Below are 19,822 nucleotides of genomic sequence, written 5' to 3'. Positions count from 1 at the left end.
GCGGGGGACAGAATCGAATGCTTTTTAAAAGTCTAACACAGGCTTACCGATATCTGTCAATATTTAGTCAGATCTTCGATTACTTCTAGTGGTTACGTTATGCATTATCTACTCTGTTTAAAGTCATGTTGGCGTTCTACATAAAGGTTAGTTACTTTCATATGTGAAACCATTGCATCTCTAATAAAAGATTCTAAAATTAATTTCGCACACGATACACATTAAGCTCACTGGTTTAATAATTGCCTGGTTCTTGTTTTGACCCCCCCTGACAGCTGCTATCTCAGCATTAATCCAGTGGCATTCAAGCACTTTCAAGTGATTTATTATAGATAATACTGAGTTGAATACCGAATAGCCAGCTCTGTTCAATTCTTTTGGAGGTCTTGAAGGGTTTTGACTCACTTGTGTAAGAGATCACACGGAGGTCAGAAGAAGCGCTTCAGAGATACTCTGAAAGTCTCTCTGAAAGCGTTTGATATCAATCCCGACTCCTGGGAGGAATCTGCAGTGGACCGTGACAAATGGCGGGCTGCTGTGCACAAAGGCGCCAAGTTGTGCGAGGCCAACAGGACTGCTGCACCTGTTCAGAAGAGGCAGGCCAGAAAGTCACGGGCAAACAAGCTCCCTGACAATGGTATGCCTGTCTTTGTCTGCCCCAACTGTCAGCGAACATTTCGTGCACAGATTGGACTATTCAGCCATCTGCGCATTCACAGATAGATTCATGAGCATCCTACCCCCCACCCCACCACCACCCTCCCCCCATCCCCCAGCTGGATGACAACGATGGTCATCATCGATCTCGATGGACACACCACCACCATGTTTTAACCCGGTGTTCGGTTGTGTGTGTGTGCGTGCGTGTGTGTGTGTGTGTGTGTGTGTGTGTGTGTGTGTGTGTGTGTGTGTGTGTGTGTGTGTGTGTGTGTCTGTGGCAAACTTTAACATTGACATTTTCTCTGCAAATACTTTGTCAGTTGACACCAAATTTGGCATAAAAATAGGAAAAATTCAGTTCTTTCCAGTCATCTTGTTTAAAACGATATTGCACCTCTGGGATGGGCATAAAAATTTTTTTAAAAAAGCCTAATTATATGCAAACTGCATTTGCTGTTATATTTATATTTTTTGTATTCTCTAAACTTGGCACTTTGACCTCTTATTCTGACACAACAAGAGTCATTATTATCATTTTTTGTTCAAACAGGAACTTCTTTTGCTTAGAATGGAATTTTTATTTATTTTGAAAACGTTTTGGTGCAGATAGTAGAAAAGGGAAATTACTCTGTAATTAGTGCTAGGGGACTTGTTTTATCACAAGTTAGTCTTGAAGGCCTTGCCTCTCTTGTTTGTTTTGTTTTTGTTTTGTTTTTTAAACATTTTTTTATTCAGAGGTTTACAGATACAGAATTTATATGTTTTATGCATTAGAAAGTATAGGGTAAGCATATAATTAAGTTGAAAGTACTGACAAATTTATAACAGCAAAACAATATACGTTCAATGGCAAAATTCCAAGGTAGCATTGTATAGCTTAATCTTGTATCAAACAGTTATAAAGTGCCAATTTTCCCACAAACTTATGTTCCATAGTTATGTTGAAGGCATACTTGTCTACTTCATATGCCTGTTCGAGGTCTTTTTTGAACATTTGTAATGTTGGTTTTACTTTGTTGATTCTACATTTGTATACACAGAATTTCGCTATTAAGGTATTTGGTCTGGTCCTTGTGCTTTATATAGGTCTACGGCTTTATATAATTTCCCACTGCCAAAGGGGTGACCCTTATATCGCATACATTAATGTTTCCCGATCTGGAGCTTTCTCCAAGGTTAGGGGAATTTGTTGCATTCTCTTTTGTAAAAACACTTTTCCCGTCTTCGAAACGAAACTGAACGAAAAAAAAAAAAAAACCCACTGGTGAAGAAAAGTGGATACTGCCCATAACACACACACATACACATGCAGATTACAGATATATATATATATATATATATATATATATATATGTACCTAAGTACACACACACACCACCACCCACACACGTAGGACACGTACCTGTATGGATACGAACCCACACTGCAAACACCGTCATGTCGTTGGGAACTAAAGAGTTATCAAGTGAGAGATAGCTGTACTAATGTTTTGTCTTGGATTATTCACGCCCTTGGCTGGCCTGCATCAACAGAACCACATCAGAATGACCTGATTATCTCAGCGAGAAAGATTTTGGCAATATTAACATTTTTACCCGTCCACTCTTCGATGTTGAAGTCAGAAATAAAATCTACCCAAATGGGTATACCTGTTTCTGACGAACGTGTCCACCATCTCTGGTTCGACATTCTTATATTATAATCAACATTTTCACCCGTCGGCAGTGCAAAACATACGTGAAAAAACCCAAAACTGGTAAAAATGTTAATTATATATATATGTTTGTCGACTATAGAAGTGGATTTTAAAAGGAATTTCTCCACATTAGAAAGGTGTCTAAAAATGGAGTGCTGCTTTGGGGGTATTGAGTTGTGCACTTCGAAACTGTAAACGGAATGAAGTGTGGAGTCCTTCGCGCGAGGCTGAAAACGACAGTGCACGACGACACAAGGGTTTGCGATTGTACTTATCGATGTAGTACATGAAACCAAATGTTTTGCGCAGAGCCCCACACACACTTTGACGGAATGAAATTGTCAGTGTACACCGTCGGCGCACCAAACCAGGAAATGAAGTCAGGTGTCAGTGCCTACACACACAATTCCGGAATGAAGTTGTCAACCCTACACACATTATCACGGAATGAACTTGTGAGTGTACACTGGCACACACATCATAAGTCACGGAATGAAGTCAGCCTGATCCCCGGCAACTATACGGACACACTGGCAAACACGGAATGAAGCTGTCATTGTACACTGCCAGACACATGTTGAAGGAATGTTGTGATTGTACACGCACGACCTGTCCTGTCTGCCGAAGTGGATGTGCACGAAGGGGGCCGGGGCCGGGGACGTAGGAAAGAGGTTACTGTGCACTGACAATCTTGTACTTTAAGTGAAGACGGAATGAACTGCACCGTGCTTCAGCGGGAGGATGAAAACAAGAGTGGAGGACTAGACAACTGATGGGTTCCGAACGTAACATGAACAACTGTGTGCGTACGGAAAGAATGGCCATCTGTGGAGCTAAATATTTTATGTCTCGTCCTCAGTTCTCCACGGAAGGCCAGGAGCACACTGGCATGCAACACAGGACACAGCACACACGTATGTGACGCGTGCTGTCGAGGAAACAAGCTGTCTAACACACACCACGGGCAATCACGGAGTGAAGTTCTCAACACACACGCGCACGCGCGCGCGCGCGCACACACACACACACACACACACACACGTGAAATCGCTGACTAACATTCACAGCCGGCGCAAGCATCACTGACGAGAAAGGGACGTGCAGCTGTCCAATTGAAACGGTCAAGTTCAGCACGGACACTGACTCGGCCGTTAAAATGCACTTTCCTATTTCGGAAGGTGACTTTTCTGCACAGAACGTTGTTAAGGAAGGTTAGTTCCACCAGTCCCGCTCATTTTTAATGTGAAGTCCTCTGTGCAACGCATTTGAGCACTGCAATACAGGGAATGGTGTGCGATTTCCACGTGTACCCGGCCAGTGCTGTGGGAACCGATACAGCAAGGACGTACAACGAAACAGGCCGAAAAGAACGGACCCACTGCAGGAGAATGCCGTCACTCTTTTTGATGTCGCACACACGTGAGTGTTTCATGCAAGCTGTTTTATTATTTTCAGTCGTGTTCATGTTAGGATCAGAACCTATTGTCTCGTCCCCCACTCTGTTTTCATCCTCTCGCGAAGCATGGTACAGCTCATTCCGTCTTCACGGAATAACCTGGCGATCGCGTACACTGACCGCTTTCGATCGAACTGCCTTATACGTCCCGTTCGCGCATGTCCGTTCCTGGAGATTTGACAGCGACAAGCTTCCCGATTTCTTTACGAATTTTTCTATTTCAAGCCCATTGCTTGATGCATGGAATGCCCCACAAACTCGGACATACCGGCGTTTAGAACCGAGACAAGTTTCATTACGAGTACGGACACAAACTTGTATATATACACACTCCCGTCTTAATCGTTTTCATGTATGTTTTGTACCACAGACGGTTAGCTTTGAAATTACCCGTGGGTCCGATTTTTTTTCACTTTGCGTATCCCCCATTCTTTCCAAGCCCCTTGCTAGATGCATGGAATGCCCCCAAAAGCATCCCTTTTTAGACACCTTTGTAATCTCGACAAGTTCGTTTTAAAATCCTCTACTATAGTCGACAAACTTGTATATATAATTAACATTTTCACCCGTTTGGGACTTTCTCACCTATGTTTTGTACTGCAGACGGGTAAAAATGTTAATTATAATATAAGAATGTCGAACCAGAGATGGTGCACAACTTCGTCACAAGCCGGTATACCCATTTGGGTAGATTTTATTTCTGACTTCTGGTATACACAGGCTTTAACAATTATAGATTACAAACAGAATAGTAAAACTCCTGACTCATAGGAAAGCAAACAACATAAAAACTTTTTCCCTCCACCTTCTGAAACACACACACACGCACGAACGCACACACACACACACACACACCACACAAACACATGCACGAACGCACACACACGCACCCGCCCGTACACACGCACCCACAAATTTTGCATGCAGTCCATCTCTCCAATAAAACTGTTCTGAATGAAATATTCATTACAATTTCCGCTCACTCGCAATTTTGGCTTATTCATGAATTGAATAAATCAAGACCTCACATACATACAAATAAAAAGATCTTCAAACAAAAACGAAACAAAATCTCCACAAATTACTCACCTGAAGTAGAATCAGCAGATCTGCAGCAGCCTGAACTGTTGTGTTCCTGTGTTTTTAAACAACCAATCAAAGTCAGTTGTTCTGCCTTCCGGCAAGCTGAATGGCACCCGATTACTGTTCGCAATACTGTGTGCACAACCTTCGTGCAAATTGCACGTGAAGTAGTAAACACGCACGCTCGCAGTTTTACTAACAGTGCCACACACACAACCCTGGATACCTCCGCCTTCTTTCTGATCTGCAAGAAACATTGAACCGAATACTTTTTTTTATGAAATGATGTTTGTTTTTTTTCTTTTTGTTGTTGTTGTTTTCTTTTTTTTGGATTACCTGTTGAAGGATTCAGACATTGTGCTATTTTATATGGGAGTTTCAGTTTCAGTTTCAGTAGCTCAAGGAGGCGTCACTGCGTTCGGACAAGGCCATATACGCTACACCACATCTGCCAAGCAGATGCCTGACCAGCAGCGTAACCCAACGCGCTTAGTCAGGCCTTGAGAGAAAAAAAAAAAAAAAAAAAAAAAAAAAAACCACGGGGGAATAAATAATAGATAAGCTTGCATAATAAATAAATAAATAAATAATAATTATAATATAGAAAAAGGTAGTAGTAATAATATTAGTAATACTAATAAAATGATAATAATAAAACATAAATAAATAAGACAACAATGGTGATAAATAAGCGAATAAATGTAAAATATGAAGACACACATTCACACATACACCCACACATGCATAACAGAAATGCACCAAACATGCAGTTTCACATATATGAAAGCACAGTCAGATACATATAAACGTACATGAGCTCCAACACACACACACACACATACACGCATTACCGTGCACCTCCTCTACCCCCCTCCTCCACACACTCATTTCTAGTCTAAGTATCGCAGCTCCCACGGCATACACACACACACACACACACACACTCACAGAGATGAACACTTACTTGTACAAGCACATATGAAAGCACAGTCAAATACATATAAACGTACATGAGCTCCAACACACACACACACACACACACACACATTACCTTGCACCTCCTCTACCCCCTCCTCCACACACTCATTTCTAGTCTACGTATCGCAGCTTCCACGGCACACACACACACACACACACACAAACACACACTCACAGAGATGAACACTTACTTGTACAAGCACACACACATACGCCCATATCTCCCACCCCCAACCCCACACACGTACATACAAATATATATATATATATATATATATATATATATATATATATATATATATACACACGTTCCAATATCATGTTGCTCCCACAGTGTAGGCATGCATACACTCACATACCTCATCCTCTACCCCACCTCCCCCCGCACTCCCACCTCCCCTCACACACACACACACACACACACACACGTACACATATGTCTCCTGACACTTGTGTACACTTTCACTCTCGCGCATTCACAAACGCACTCAAAAGCACAGACCCACACATACACACAAACACACACAGCCGCCACTGACTGGCCGCAAGAGGGATGGGAAAAGATCTCTGATGCCAAGAACGTGGCGTCTAGTGTGTTGCTCGGTCTATTGTATTTGGAAAGGCCCACAGAGACATATGTTCCGTTTTGAAGAAATTTGCGCAATGTTGGTTTGGAAATGATGCCGATATTTGTTTGATTTGCAAAGCATCGTGCTCTACCTTTCATGTTAGACTTGCGGCCGCTCCCTCTCTCTGCTTCTATTTCTTTGAGGCGATCGATGGCGTGATGGCCTTGTACCTGTTCTTTTTGGTATTCTTTGACTTTTCTGAGGATTTCCGATTTTCCTAGATGTAGGCCTCTCGTTGGACTTGCGTTACCAGCAAGTCTGTCAGCTCGCTCATTTCCCTTAACACCTGCATGTCCCGGGCAGTATGACCATGTGAGTTTTTTAATCTGAAAGTTGCGCATTGCGTTATGCCACTCTGGGCTTCCCATTCCGTTTTCAATTTTCTGTATGAGGTTCATTGAGTCGGTTAGAATCATGGCATGTTGGTTTCCGGGCGTATGGATGGACGATAGCCACTGGAGGGCATGTGTCACAGCTTCAACTTCCATCGTTAGGCTGGAGGTTGTGACTTTGTAGGCAGCATTCTCTTCCCAAATTGTTTTTCCATTTTGTTTCGCAGTGAATCCCCAGCCAGACTGGTCTTTGGTGACTGAGCCATCTGTGTATATGATGATGTCCTCTTCTTTACTGTTTTCTTCTACAAGCAGCTTCACTTCCGCATCAGTTTTGCCCTCTGGCCATTCTCGACAATGTCTTCCTAGAGTGGGTGAAATGACTGTGTTGAATAGATGGTTGAGGTTTTCGGGGTTTTTCTCCCATTCTTTTGTTTCTTTCAGGTCTTGTAGTCGGCATACTAGCTGGATTGTGTCTTCTGCATGCCCAATCCATGATCTTCCTCGTCCTAGACGGCTGCCTTTTGGTTCTTTGACTGCGTCATGCAGTGGGTTTTGAGGGTTTTCTAATGCTTTGAAGTAGGTCTTGACCTGTTCTAACTTGTTTCTGGCCTGCACTGAAGGAAGGTCAAGCAGGTATCGCATGGTTTCTGTGGGCGTGTCTTTTGTTGTTCCAAGGATCAGCCTCATAGCTTCATTTTGGACTCTTTCTAATTTTAGGAGGTTGCTTTGAGACGGTGTTGTTAGCCCAAGTCCGTAGTCGATCACACTGAGGACGAGTGATTGGTATGGCAGGAAGAGGTGGCGTTGTTCAATTCCTTTGGTTGCCATTGCTTTTAAGACTGAAAGGCCCTTTTTGCATTTGAGAACAGTATTTTCCGTATTTTTTCTGAAGGTCAGCATCCTGTCGAAGTGTATTCCTAGGTAGCGTAGGCATTCAGTTTTCTCAATTTGAATCCCATCGAATGACACAGAAGGTGGTGATTTGCTCGCGGTTTTGTTGTTGAGGGTGCACAGCAACGTTTGGGCTTTCGCTGGATTGATGGAAGATCCTGTGTCTTTGCACCATTGAGCAATATTATTTAGTTGTTTCTGGACGGCTTCAGTTTTTTCCTGAGCATTTTTCGAAGTTTTGAAGACCAGGCCGTCATCCGCAAGGGTAAGCACCCGAGCAATTCCATTGTTGTTTAAGTCTGCAAGGCCCTTCGTGTAGACATTGTAGAGGACAGGAGAGAGCGGAGACCCTTGTGGCAGTCCCATGGATAGTTTAGAAGGTGCAGACATCCAATCTCCGAGGCGTACGACGACGGTTCTTTCCTGAAGCGCTGCTGCTATCCATCTTGTCAGTGTCAAACTTACTCCATACCTTAGTAGCAGCTCCATGAGGTGCGCAAACTGGACTTTATTGTAGGCATCTTCAAGGTCAATTGCTACTGCTAGTGTTTCTTCTTTTCTTTGAAATCCTTCATACACCTCATATGCAAAAGCAGCTGCATTTTCCCATGTGGACTTGCCTGTTCTGTAACCACCTTGATTTGAAGGGAGAATGTGCCTGTGTTCAAGATCCCTTGCAAGTTTCCTGGCTGTCATGCGTTCCATGAGCTTTCCAACAATGTTTTGCATGGTTAGGATCCGGTAGCCGCTTACCTGACGATGGTCCTTTCCTGGTTTGGGTATGGGTTTTAAGAAGCTGTGTGTCCAGTCCTCCGGCACCTGTCCATTGTGGAAACTGTTTTGATATAGATTGAAAAGTTTGCTTCTGTCTTCTTCCGATAGCTCCTTGATGTCTGAGTAACGAACTTTGTCTGGGCCAGGAGCCGATTCTTTCTTGCATTTAGCTATTGCCTCGTTTAGATCATCCATTGTCAAGTCATCATCAGGTCCAGTCTGCATAAGGGTTTGGTTTAACTCCTCAACATATTTCTTTTTCTCATCTAAGTTTCTTTGATCACTCTGTTGTATGAAACGTTTGAGCAAGGCAGATCCTTTTTCTTCATTTGTCTTAAGCTTGGTTCCGTCAGTGTCTAACATGTCTGGGGTTGTTGTTGTGCACGTTTTCCCTTCCATGCGGCGATAAAATTGCCAGAACTCTTGTCAATGTATGGGAGAGAATTTGAGGTTCAGTATCTATTTGAAGCAATACGGTGCTGTGTTGTGCTGTGCTGTGCTGTGCTGTGCTATGGTGTTTTGTGCTGTACTGTATTGTGTTAGAAGTGGGGCGTTGTTGTGCTGCAGTGTGCTTTGTTGTGGGGTGTTTTGTTGTGCTGTGCTGTGTTGTGTTTAGATGTGCTGTGCTGTGCTGTGCTCTCGTGTGGCTGTGTTGCGTTTTGTTGTGCTGTGGTGTTGTGCTGTAGTGTGCTGTGTTATTGTGTGGTTGTGTCGTGCTGTAGTGTGCTGTGTTATTGTGTAGCTGTGTTGTGCTGCGCTATGTTATTGTGTTGTGTAGTGCTGTAGTGTGCTGTGTTATTGTGTGGTTGTGTCGTGCTGTAGTGTGCTGTGTTATTGTGTAGCTGTGTTGTGCTGCGCTGTGTTATTGTGTGGTTGTGTAGTGCTGTAGTGTGCTGTGTTATTGTGTGGTTGTGTCGTGCTGTAGTGTGCTGTGTTATTGCGTAGCTGTGTTGTGCTGCGCTGTGTTATTGTGTGGTTGTGTCGTGCTGTAGTGTGCTGTGTTATTGCGTAGCTGTGTTGTGCTGCGCTGTGTTATTGTGTGGTTGTGTTGTGCTGCGCTGTGTTATTGAGTAGCTGTGTTGTGCTGCGCTGTGTTATTGTGTGGTTGTGTTGTGCTGCGCTGTGTTATTGTGTGGTTGTGTTGTGCTGTGCTGTGTGGTTGTGTTATGCTGTGTTGTGCTGTGCTGTGGTTTAAACCCTAGGGTGTGTTGTGCTGGGCTGTGTTTTTGTGTGGGTTTGAGTGTGTGTTTTGCAGTGTTTTGTGTGGTTGTGTAGTTGTGTTGGTTGTTTTGTGGGTTGTGTAATGCTTTTGTTTTGCTGGGGGTTTTGTGTGGTGTGCGTTGTGTGTGCTGTGGGTTTTTGTGTGTTGTGTCGTGTCTGTGTGTTGCTGTGTTTTTGTAGTGGGGTGTTTCTGGCTGTGTTATTGGGGTTGTGTGTGGGTGTGTGTGTTGTTTAAAAATTGTACTGCTGTTGTGCTGTAGTTGGGGTGTGTTATTGCGTTTGGTTGGGCTGCGCCCTTTTGGTTATTTGTACTTGTTGTGCTGCGCGTGTTTTTGTTTTGTTTTGTGCTGCATTTTAAATAACTGTGTTTTTTGGTGGGTGTTAAACCAAAACCGTGATGTTGTGTGTCTGGTGTGTTGGGGTTGTGTGGTTTAAGAGTGTGTGGGGTGTGTGTCGTGTTTTTCGTGTGTGGTGTTTTGTTGTGTTGGTGCTTCGTTACCCTTTTTATAATTTTTCTGCCCGTGTTTTCTTCTGGTCTTGCTGTTGGTTTCCCCCAAATCTGGCCCCTTTGTGGTTTGGCGTCTTCTGTTGTAAATTGATGCGTAAATTTTGCTGGGGTCTTGTTGTTGCTTTCACTCTTTCAATATTTTTTTTTTCATCTTTTGTTTAAAAAAAGTTGTAGTGTCTTGTGGGGGCGGCGGGAAAAAAAAAAAAAAAAAAAAATTTGGGGCCCCCTTCTCCTAAAAGGCTTTTTATGGAAAAAATAAAAAAAAAAAAAAAAAAAAAAAAAAAAAAAAATAAAAAAAAATATTTAATTTAAAAAATAATAAAATAATTTAAAATGAAGTTAGTTGGCTGAACGAAGAATGGAAAAAGCACATTTTTTTAATATAAAAGGTGCAAGTTTTTGAACTAGAATTTGCGCCTAAAAAAATATTTTACTTGAACAGAGGGAAGGATTTGTTTTTGTATTTTTTTTTTTTATTTTATTTATTTTGTGAAATTTGAGCTGCTAGCGCTCTTACCTTCTTACATCGCTTGGGAGTTTTTTTGGTTTTTAGCGAATGGAATTTGAAAAAAGAGGAAAACCCCCTCTATTTTATTTTTCCCTTTCCCCTGCAAAAAGTTTTTTTTCCCTTTTGGATTTTTGATTTTGCCCGGCAACCACTTTTTCCTTACGTGGGTATTTGAAACCCCGGTTTAAATCTTCCTATCCAATGAAACTACCGGGCGGGGGGGGTGTGTGGGGGGGTGCGGTTGTGTGTGGTGTGTGTGGTGTGTGGTGTTGTTCCCTTCCTTGATAAAACACCCTCAAAACTTCCATACAACAAAAAAAAAACTTATTTTTTTTTTCATCTAAAAACAAACCGTTTAGTTTTGTAAAATCTACAACCATTTTTCTAAGAAATAACTCAATCTGAATTATAAATAGGAACCAAATTAGTCAACTAAATAATTTTTTGGGTGGGCCCCAAACATTACTTTTTAAACTTTTGTTTGCCCAAAACAATCATACGAAAAAGACAAACATTTTTCGTCACAGTTCGTTCCCCATGCGCCGGGAAAACACAACAAACAACACACAAAAACCACACCACAAAACCACCAGTTCTGTCGCCATATCCAAAGGGGGAAAAAAAAAAAAAGGAAAGAACACCCCACCGAACACAAACTTCCAAAAATGTGACATAATTCTCACTTTGTAGTGGTTGGTTTTCATTTTTACAGATCAAAGGGTTATTTTTGAGGCCCAAAAATCCCAAACCCGAAAAGGAAAATTGGCTGCCACATGTCGGGGTAAAACGCCCATAACACCCCCCTAAACGCCCAATCCAGCACTGTAATGCGGTGAACGTTGGAACACCCATGAACGAAGAAAAGAAGAAAAAAACAAAAATTACAAAAAAGATAATTAAAACTTTTGAATACCCCCGTTACGCAATTGAAGGAGAAGTTGGCCACACAACCCAGAACACGAAAACAATTAAACTATCTAAAACAAACGTCATAAAATATGTGTAATTTGTATTTTTTCTTTTTTTTTAATCACATCAACGAATCTTTTAAATTCGATGTCTCCCCTCCCCTTTTTTTTTTTTTTTTTTTCCCCCTTTTTTTCCATTCCCCTTCTACTTTTTTTTTTGCGGAGTGGCAGTTGCCATGGGTTTTGCCCCATCGAAGAAAAAAAAAAAGGGAAGAATTTTTACAAAATTTTGAAGGGAAACCCCTTTTTTTCCTCGTTTGTTTTTTTTTTTGTTTTTTTTTTTAGTCGAAAGTGGAATTTTTCTACAATTCCAAACAACACTTTTTGTTCCGGGGTTTTTAGTCGCAAGCAGCCACAACCGGCCTCGGTTATCTCTCTCCGGGAATCTTCGCCCGCGCGCCGTCCGGCCGGCTAAAGGGTTTTGTGTGGTGTTTTGGGGTGGAAAAACCCATAAAACACAAAAACCCCCCCTTAACCAAAAACCAACTTCCAAATTAAAAAGTACATTTAAGGGGAAAAGTTTATTATTTTTTCCTTTCCGAATCCCTAAAATCAAACAACATGTCATAAACTTTTTCGTAGTAATCTATCATTCATTTTTAGTAACTTTGGCATATAACTGACACATCTAACTGCAGACTTAATATAAATAGGATACCTATTAGTCTCACAATAAACTGAATCAGTTTGGTGGTCTCAAAATCACTTCTAAAAACTTTCTTCCTGCCCAAACAAATGCACTGACTGACAAAGCACAACAGCTATTTTATCTAGTCCCCACAGTTCAGATCCACATTGCACAATGGGTTGTAGATAGATAGATAGATACAAACAGACAAATAAGACATGGCAGCAGTAAAAACGGTCACACACGTTAAAAGCCCACTCGAGTATCATTGCAGCCCATGAACGAAGGGGAAAAAACAGAAAAAAAAGAAAAGAAGACGACCCCATCCAATTCACTGACACTGTCCAAAAGATTTGTTGACATATATTCTCCCTCTCCGTTTGTTTTTGGTGGTTGTTGTGGTTTTTTTTGTATCAGACTCAAACGTTGGAACTTACTTGTTTCGATGGTTCCACACCAACTTCCAAAGCACAACAGGCAATCGTACAGGAAAGTGTTGAGTCCAGACAGCCACACAGTCACTCAGTGTTACCTCTCTCTTCCAGGAACTCTTCCTGTCCTCAGCGCCCAATTCCAGGCACGGTCAATAAGGGTTTCTGTGTGACACAAAGAAATAAAATGTAACACACATCATGACGAAAAAGAAAAAAGAATGAGAAAAAAAACCCAAAAAAAACAACTACACCCGAACCTTAACCTTGAAAACAATTGCCTGGAACTCACCTCCAGATTACAAGTCTATTTGCAAGGAGAAGGTTTAGTTCTTTAATTCTTTTCATCTTTCCAGTACACACGACAAACATTAACCAAGTCTAAATCACACAACATGTCATAAACTTTTTCGTAGTAATCTATCATTCATTTTTAGTAACTTTGGCATATAACTGACACATCTAACTGCAGACTTAATATAAATAGGATACCTATTAGTCTCACAATAAACTGAATCATTTTGGTGGTCTCAAAATCACTTCTAAAAACTTTTTTCCAGCCCAAACAAATGCACTGACTGACAAAGCACAACAGCTATTTTACCAAGTCCCCACAGTTCAGATCCACATTGCACAATGGGTTGTAGATAGATAGATAGATACAAACAGACAAATAAGACATGGCAGCAGTAAAAACGGTCACACACGTTAAAAGCCCACTCGAGTATCATTGCAGCCCATGAACGAAGGGGAAAAAACAGGAAAAAAAAAAGAAAAGAAGACGACCCCATCCAATCCACTGACACTGTCCAAAAGATATGTTGACATATATTCTCCCTCTCCGTTTGTTTTTGGTTGTTGTTTTTTTTGTATCAGACTCAAACGTTGGAACTTACTTGTTTCGATGGTTCCACACCAACTTCCAAAGCACAACAGGCAATCGTACAGGAAAGTGTTGAGTCCAGACAGCCACACAGTCACTCAGTGTTACCTCTCTCTTCCAGGAACTCTTCCTGTCCTCAGCGCCCAATTCCAGGCACGGTCAATAAGGGTTTCTGTGTGACACAAAGAAATAAAATGTAACACACATCATGACGAAAAAGAAAAAAGAACGAGAAAAAAAAACAAAAAAAAAAAACCCGAACCTTAACCTTGAAAACAACTGCCTGGAACTCACCTCCAGATTATAAGTCTATCTGCAAGGAGAAGGTTTAGTTCTTAATTCTTTTCATCTTTCCAGTACACACGACAAACATTAACTTGCTGATGGTGGATTGACATGTCGTGGTTAATGCATGCTGGGTGTTTTCGTCGTTTCCGTATCCCATGAAACAATGGCCACGGGCTTCATGATCTTTAACAGGCGTGTTTGATCTTTTGCATGCGTCTACATATGAAAGGAGTTCAGCAGCTCCATGGGGAAGTTTCAACAAATACTTTCTCGCCAGGGGATGTTTCCATAAACCATATCTATGTGGTGAAGTTTCAGTACACCCCGTTTTGACCGGGTAGTTTCATTCCACCCAGTGTCGATGGGGAAGATTTCAATCATCTTGATAGAGAAGTTTCAATAAACCCTTTCTAATGGGGACGTCTTCACAAACCATATCTTGAAGGGGACGTTTTAATAAACTACCTAGATGGAGACATTTAATAAACCCTATCTCCATGGAATCAATAAACCTATGTCGATAGGGAAGCTTCTACAAACAGGCTTGAAGGGGCCGGTTCAATAAAGCCTATCTCTACTGTGAAGTTTCAATAAACCCTACCTTGATGGAGACAGACAATACACCCTATCTCATCCTGAAGGGGGTAGGTTCGATAAGCCTCATCTCCACGGTGAAGTTTCAATAAAACCAAATCTTGGAGGCATTTCAATGCGCCCTATCTCACACCTGACAAAGGCATATCTGTGGTCACATTTTTACATTTACTATAATACTAAACAAATTATAGTGTTACAACTTACAGTAGTCTGTTTAAAAATCATAACTTAGGTGACTGCCCGGAACCGCCTGACACGCGCGGGCCTCCCCCAGCAGGGGAGACCGGCCGGATAGCGGGAAGACCTGCAGAGCAGGTTGCCACGCGCCCCGAATCCCCTCCCGTGGGGAGACTGGGGTGGCTTGGCCCGGGGTGGGCAAAGTAGAGATCCCCCCCGGAACCAAATTTTTCTCCCCCCCCCCAAAAGGAGGTGGGGGAGGGGGGGTCGACAGAGAAGGGAGGAGGGAGGAGGGGGAACAACAATGGGGCCCGTGAGGGCCGTCTCCGAGTTGGGACCCGGGTAATGGCCGGGCGCGGCCTCCCCTTGGGAGTTCGCGCCTAGCTGCGAGTCCCCACAGCCAGGAGAGGACTAGCCATTCCCCCTTCTCCCTGCCTCATGCTGGGACACCTCGGGAGGCGACGCTCGTACCTCTTTCCCCCCCGGTCCCCTTCATGACCGTTTTACTGGTACGAAAGTCGCCTCCGCGATCAGCGTCTAACGACGCATCGCCGCGGTCCGTATCGGGAGGAATCATGAGCTCCGGGCCTGGGAGAGTCTCTTGCCGAGTCTCAGTCCCAGCATCATGATCCCCTGCCTTCGTGGTATGGCACACGAGGCATGGAACCCGCGCTTAGGCACCCAGCGAAAATCCGACCCCCAACAGAGAAAGGAAAGACAGGATCGACTTAGAGGCAGAAAAAAACGAACGAATCGAGGGTGCCGAGTCGAATGAGTACACAGAATGTAAGAATACAATAAACACAAGCCGCATGCTGCATCAGTTTGACATGGTAAGTATATGTAACACCAAACATGGAGTATAATACAAACATAAGATAAGATAAGAATAACTTTATTATCTCCAACTGGAGAAATTTGGTCAGGTGCATTATCACAAAATAGACAAGTAAACAACATGGGGACCAAAACTGTAAAAGTCAACAACAGCTTTTACGAATATTACGAAGATACAAATGTAAAAAAAATATCACATACATCGTTTCATACATACATCCACACACTGCAGGTAATAACTAGTATTCTTAATGTAAAAACAGAAAGAATTAAGAAACATTATTTGAATATAATTATAAACATAGCCTACTATACTGCACGTTGATTATAATAGACAGATAAGATAAGAATAAAGATGAATTGCGGAAAACCACCACCACATAATCAGCACACACCCGCACCTTCCCCCCCTCCCACCCCCCACCCCCCACTCGCGGATTACTTGATTAAACAAGAGTAATAAACATATGTTCTCAAATAAAAGCATTTCACATATTCGCTTTTAAAAACATTGCAATTATTACATCGTAATTATTAAACAGAAATATATTTAGAATATGGACGTTAGCATTAGACATATTCCATAGTACATTCATCTTGCATATTGCACATCATTCCTCCTACATATTGCACATTCATTATAACCAACTGTCAGGTTTTTAAGCTCAGTAAACACACACACACACACACACACACACACACACACACACACACCACAACTAGAACAAGGTACAGCCTATCATGCACGGACTTTCACACGTCTCACATGAGAGTGCGCGCGCGCACGCACGCACGCACGCACGCACGCACGCACACACACACACACACACACACACACAACCAGTTCTCAAGAATTTAAAAGGTGGATTGAACGTGGAATAAAAGTCTTCAGAGCTCTAGATTTCAACTTAAAAAGTTCTGTAGCGTCGTCCTGATGGCAATAGCTCATAATACTTTGCTAAAATATGGGTGTCGTCAGTTGCTATCTGCCTCCTTTTTTTGACCACTCGACTTTCATACAGCTCTTGCATACTAGCTTGTTTCACTCCCACAATTTTGCTGCATACACTCACGACATCGTTCAAAACACGCTTACTCCTCACTCCCAAACTTCCATACCAGCACATAAATGAAACTGTGAGCACGGACTCAATACAACATCGATAATAACTTTGAAGAATATTTTTATACCAACATTTCTAAGCTTCTGTAAACAAAAAAATTCTAGATTGACATTTCTTATGAATGGAATCAACAGATCTGTCAAAAGTCAGCTTATTGTCTAAGATGGTCCCTAAATATCTATATTCATTGACCCTCTCCACTGTTTGACCATCAATAACAAGGTTAGCTACAGGCAAGGGGTCTTTCGAAAATCTATTAACATTTCTTTTGTTTTCAATACGTTGAGATCCAGATAGTTTCTCCCACACCAGGAACAGAACTTTTTTAATTTCACTGAAATAAATAGCATCAGAGTTGGACAGATCTTCAATTGTTGAAAGGACAAGGGTCACGGTTAAGTATGTGTAATTAAATAAATCTTGGAGGCATTTGATATGAAATGAAAGCAGTCACCAGAAATGAAAAGCGCACATGAACTACAGAGCAACGAACTACAGATGTCACACCAAAAGGAGGAGTTTGTATTATACTCCATGTAAACTGATGCACACAGGGATATCAGCTGTCTTAATCCCAGACCCACACGAAGTGCGGGCCATAGCTACTTCGGCTGCTTTCCAGCACTCGGTGCCACTGCAGCATGTCTTGGAGGCAGCCTTCTGGCGGTCTGAGAATCCCTTCGAGCAAACCGATAGGCCTAGTTTGCATCAGTTTGACATGGTACAGTATATGACACCAAACTAAGCAATTCACAACACCGACATAGCAGATGAGCTACAGTTAGCACAAAGCAGAAGGTAGTGCACCACTGGACGAAAAACAAAAGCGAGCACACATAAAGATGAACCATACATGAAAATAAAATGTGCATAAATCAATATATATAGAGTGGAAAACATGTTGTGCTTTGCTACATGGCGGGGTAAAAACGGTCATACACGTAAAAGCCCACTCGTGTGCATACAAGTGAACGTGGGGGTTGCAGCCCACGAACGAAGGAGGTCTGTGGAAACAAGAACATACCCAGCATGCACACTCCGAGTGTGGCTGCCTACATGGCGGGGTAAAAACGGTCATACACATAAAAGCACACCAGTGTACATACGAGTGAAAGTTGGACTTGCAGCCCACGAAACAAGTAGTAGTAGAAAGCGAACTGAAACGCAACATAAAAACCAGACCTATTTTGTTAGCCGCGCGAAATTTGGCCAAGCAGAGCAAACCAATAGGCCTAGTTTGCATCAGTTTGACATGGTACAGTATATGACACCAAAATAAAAACCAGACCTACCTTGCTCGCGTCCACCGTACGGTAGGACGCGCTTCTTTTGCATGTGGTTCCACAGCGTGACATGAAAGTTCTGAAAAGAAACTCACACTGTTGTCAGTGTTTCTGTCCTCCAGCAGTTTCTCAACTTAACTCTCTATGTACGACTGACAGAGGACGTGAAGAGGACAGCGTTGGTAATTATCCAAACAACGCAACAAATGGATTCTATCTCTGCTTCGTGGGCAGTCACCCTTGGCAGACAGTAACTAAGGGTAAATTGCCTTCGGGTTTGCAGACCAGCGGGTATGGTTTTTGTGTTCCTGAAAAATGGATACTGCAAACTCTTGGGCAGTTTGCTTTGCCTCAGACTGATTACCTGCAGGTAAACATTTACCCGCAAGTACGATGGTCTCTTGATTGCGGCCCCTGGTGGAGTCTTCTTTGAGGTATAAAGAAAGGGGAGGAAAACCGATCGTGCAGAGTGGGTTAAAAGACTGCTTTCGTAAGACATGGATCTTATGATGCCATGCCAACAAAGATTCGAACCGGCCTTGTATGCACCATCAATCACAATGTACCATGAACCTTCATGAGGCAAACCCACAATCTGGGCCACACCAAACCACACCAAACCACAGTATCACTAACTACCACAGTTAAAATTGAGCTTGCAGTAAGAGAAGGGGGAAAAATAATCTGATCTTGTTATGATGCCATGCTAACAAAGTTTTGAACCGTCCTTGTATGCACCATCAATCACAATGTACAATCAAACTTCATGAGGCAAACACACAATCTGGGCCACACCAAACTACATCACTAACTACCACAGTTAAAATGGATTTTGCAGCAAGAGAAGGGGGGAAAAAACAATCAACAGAACGAAATCTAGTTGGTCGCATGAGCCCAGCCTGAAATTCTTTCAGGTTCTGAAACTTTAAACAGAATGCAATGCTTCAAGACCTGACTGACCCAATCCAAATAGCTGACTGGCACACTCACACCGTATCCTTTCAAGACGCCCTGTTAAGATGAGACAGAGACACAGAGAGAAAGTGACAGACAGAGACAGAGAGCCTTTGAATCTGGATCTGACCAATGACGATGTTCCTCTGAAGTTCGTGGAACAGATATACTTGTATCTTGTGTCTGAAATCAGCATAAAAAAAAGCCCAGATGTTTACCTGGAAACAGTTCAAGTCATCAACAATTAATTTTTACATGTATACAATTTAGTGACGCACTGGTGTGTGTGTTGAGAGAGAGAGGGAGACACACAGAGAGAGACAGAGACAGAGAGAGTGACAGACAGAGACAGAGAGCCTTTGTCTCTATCCTACTGCCATCAGTATCCTGGAGGACTATTCACACACACACACTGCGACACACGCACACACACACATTACCTTTTTCACTGTGCAGGTCACAGCCCGGCCGACTGCCCAACAACATCCTGACGGACGATTCACACACACACACACACACACACACACACACACACACACACACACACACACACAGCTTTGTCACTGCCACTCCCCAGAATATCTTGGGAAATTATTCACACACATTCCCAAAAAGCTTAGTCGTGGCCACTGCCCTGAATGTCCAGGGAAACAATTCACAACTCACACACACACACACACACACATACACACACACACTCTCTCTCTCTCTCCCTCTCTCAATTTTCACACAAGTGTCACAAGAGGGATCGCCCTGGTCCGTCATCTCAACGACACTTCTGACTGCGGGCTACACTTCAACCGACAGTCAGGTCGAAGAGCCTAAGGCGGTTGGAGCTCTCTTCACAAAGCGAGTTCCGCCACGGCGTTCACAAACGGAGAACACGGGCTGACAAGCACTTCCGTTTCCGTTT

The 19,822-nt window shown here is 42.6% G+C and overlaps 1 long non-coding RNA gene across 1 annotated transcript in view; it reads right to left on the bottom strand.

Moving 5' to 3' along the window:
• The window catches only part of LOC143275200 (uncharacterized), a 31,447-nt gene extending 12,353 nt beyond the window's left edge, over window positions 1-19,094 (bottom strand). The window contains exons 1-4 of the long non-coding RNA XR_013053411.1: window positions 19,040-19,094; window positions 17,965-18,034; window positions 13,663-13,821; window positions 12,773-12,931 (exon numbers count right to left, since the gene is read on the bottom strand). This is a non-coding gene — a long non-coding RNA (uncharacterized LOC143275200). The remainder of the gene's footprint in view (window positions 1-12,772; window positions 12,932-13,662; window positions 13,822-17,964; window positions 18,035-19,039) is intronic.
• Window positions 19,095-19,822: the final 728 nt, after the last annotated feature.

Source organism: Babylonia areolata, chromosome 30 (assembly GCF_041734735.1).
Source record: "Babylonia areolata isolate BAREFJ2019XMU chromosome 30, ASM4173473v1, whole genome shotgun sequence".
NCBI classification, from domain to species: Eukaryota; Metazoa; Mollusca; class Gastropoda; order Neogastropoda; family Buccinidae; genus Babylonia; species Babylonia areolata.
The sequence above is the reverse complement of the archived record's forward strand: the minus strand, read 5'-3'. Positions and strand labels throughout refer to the sequence as shown.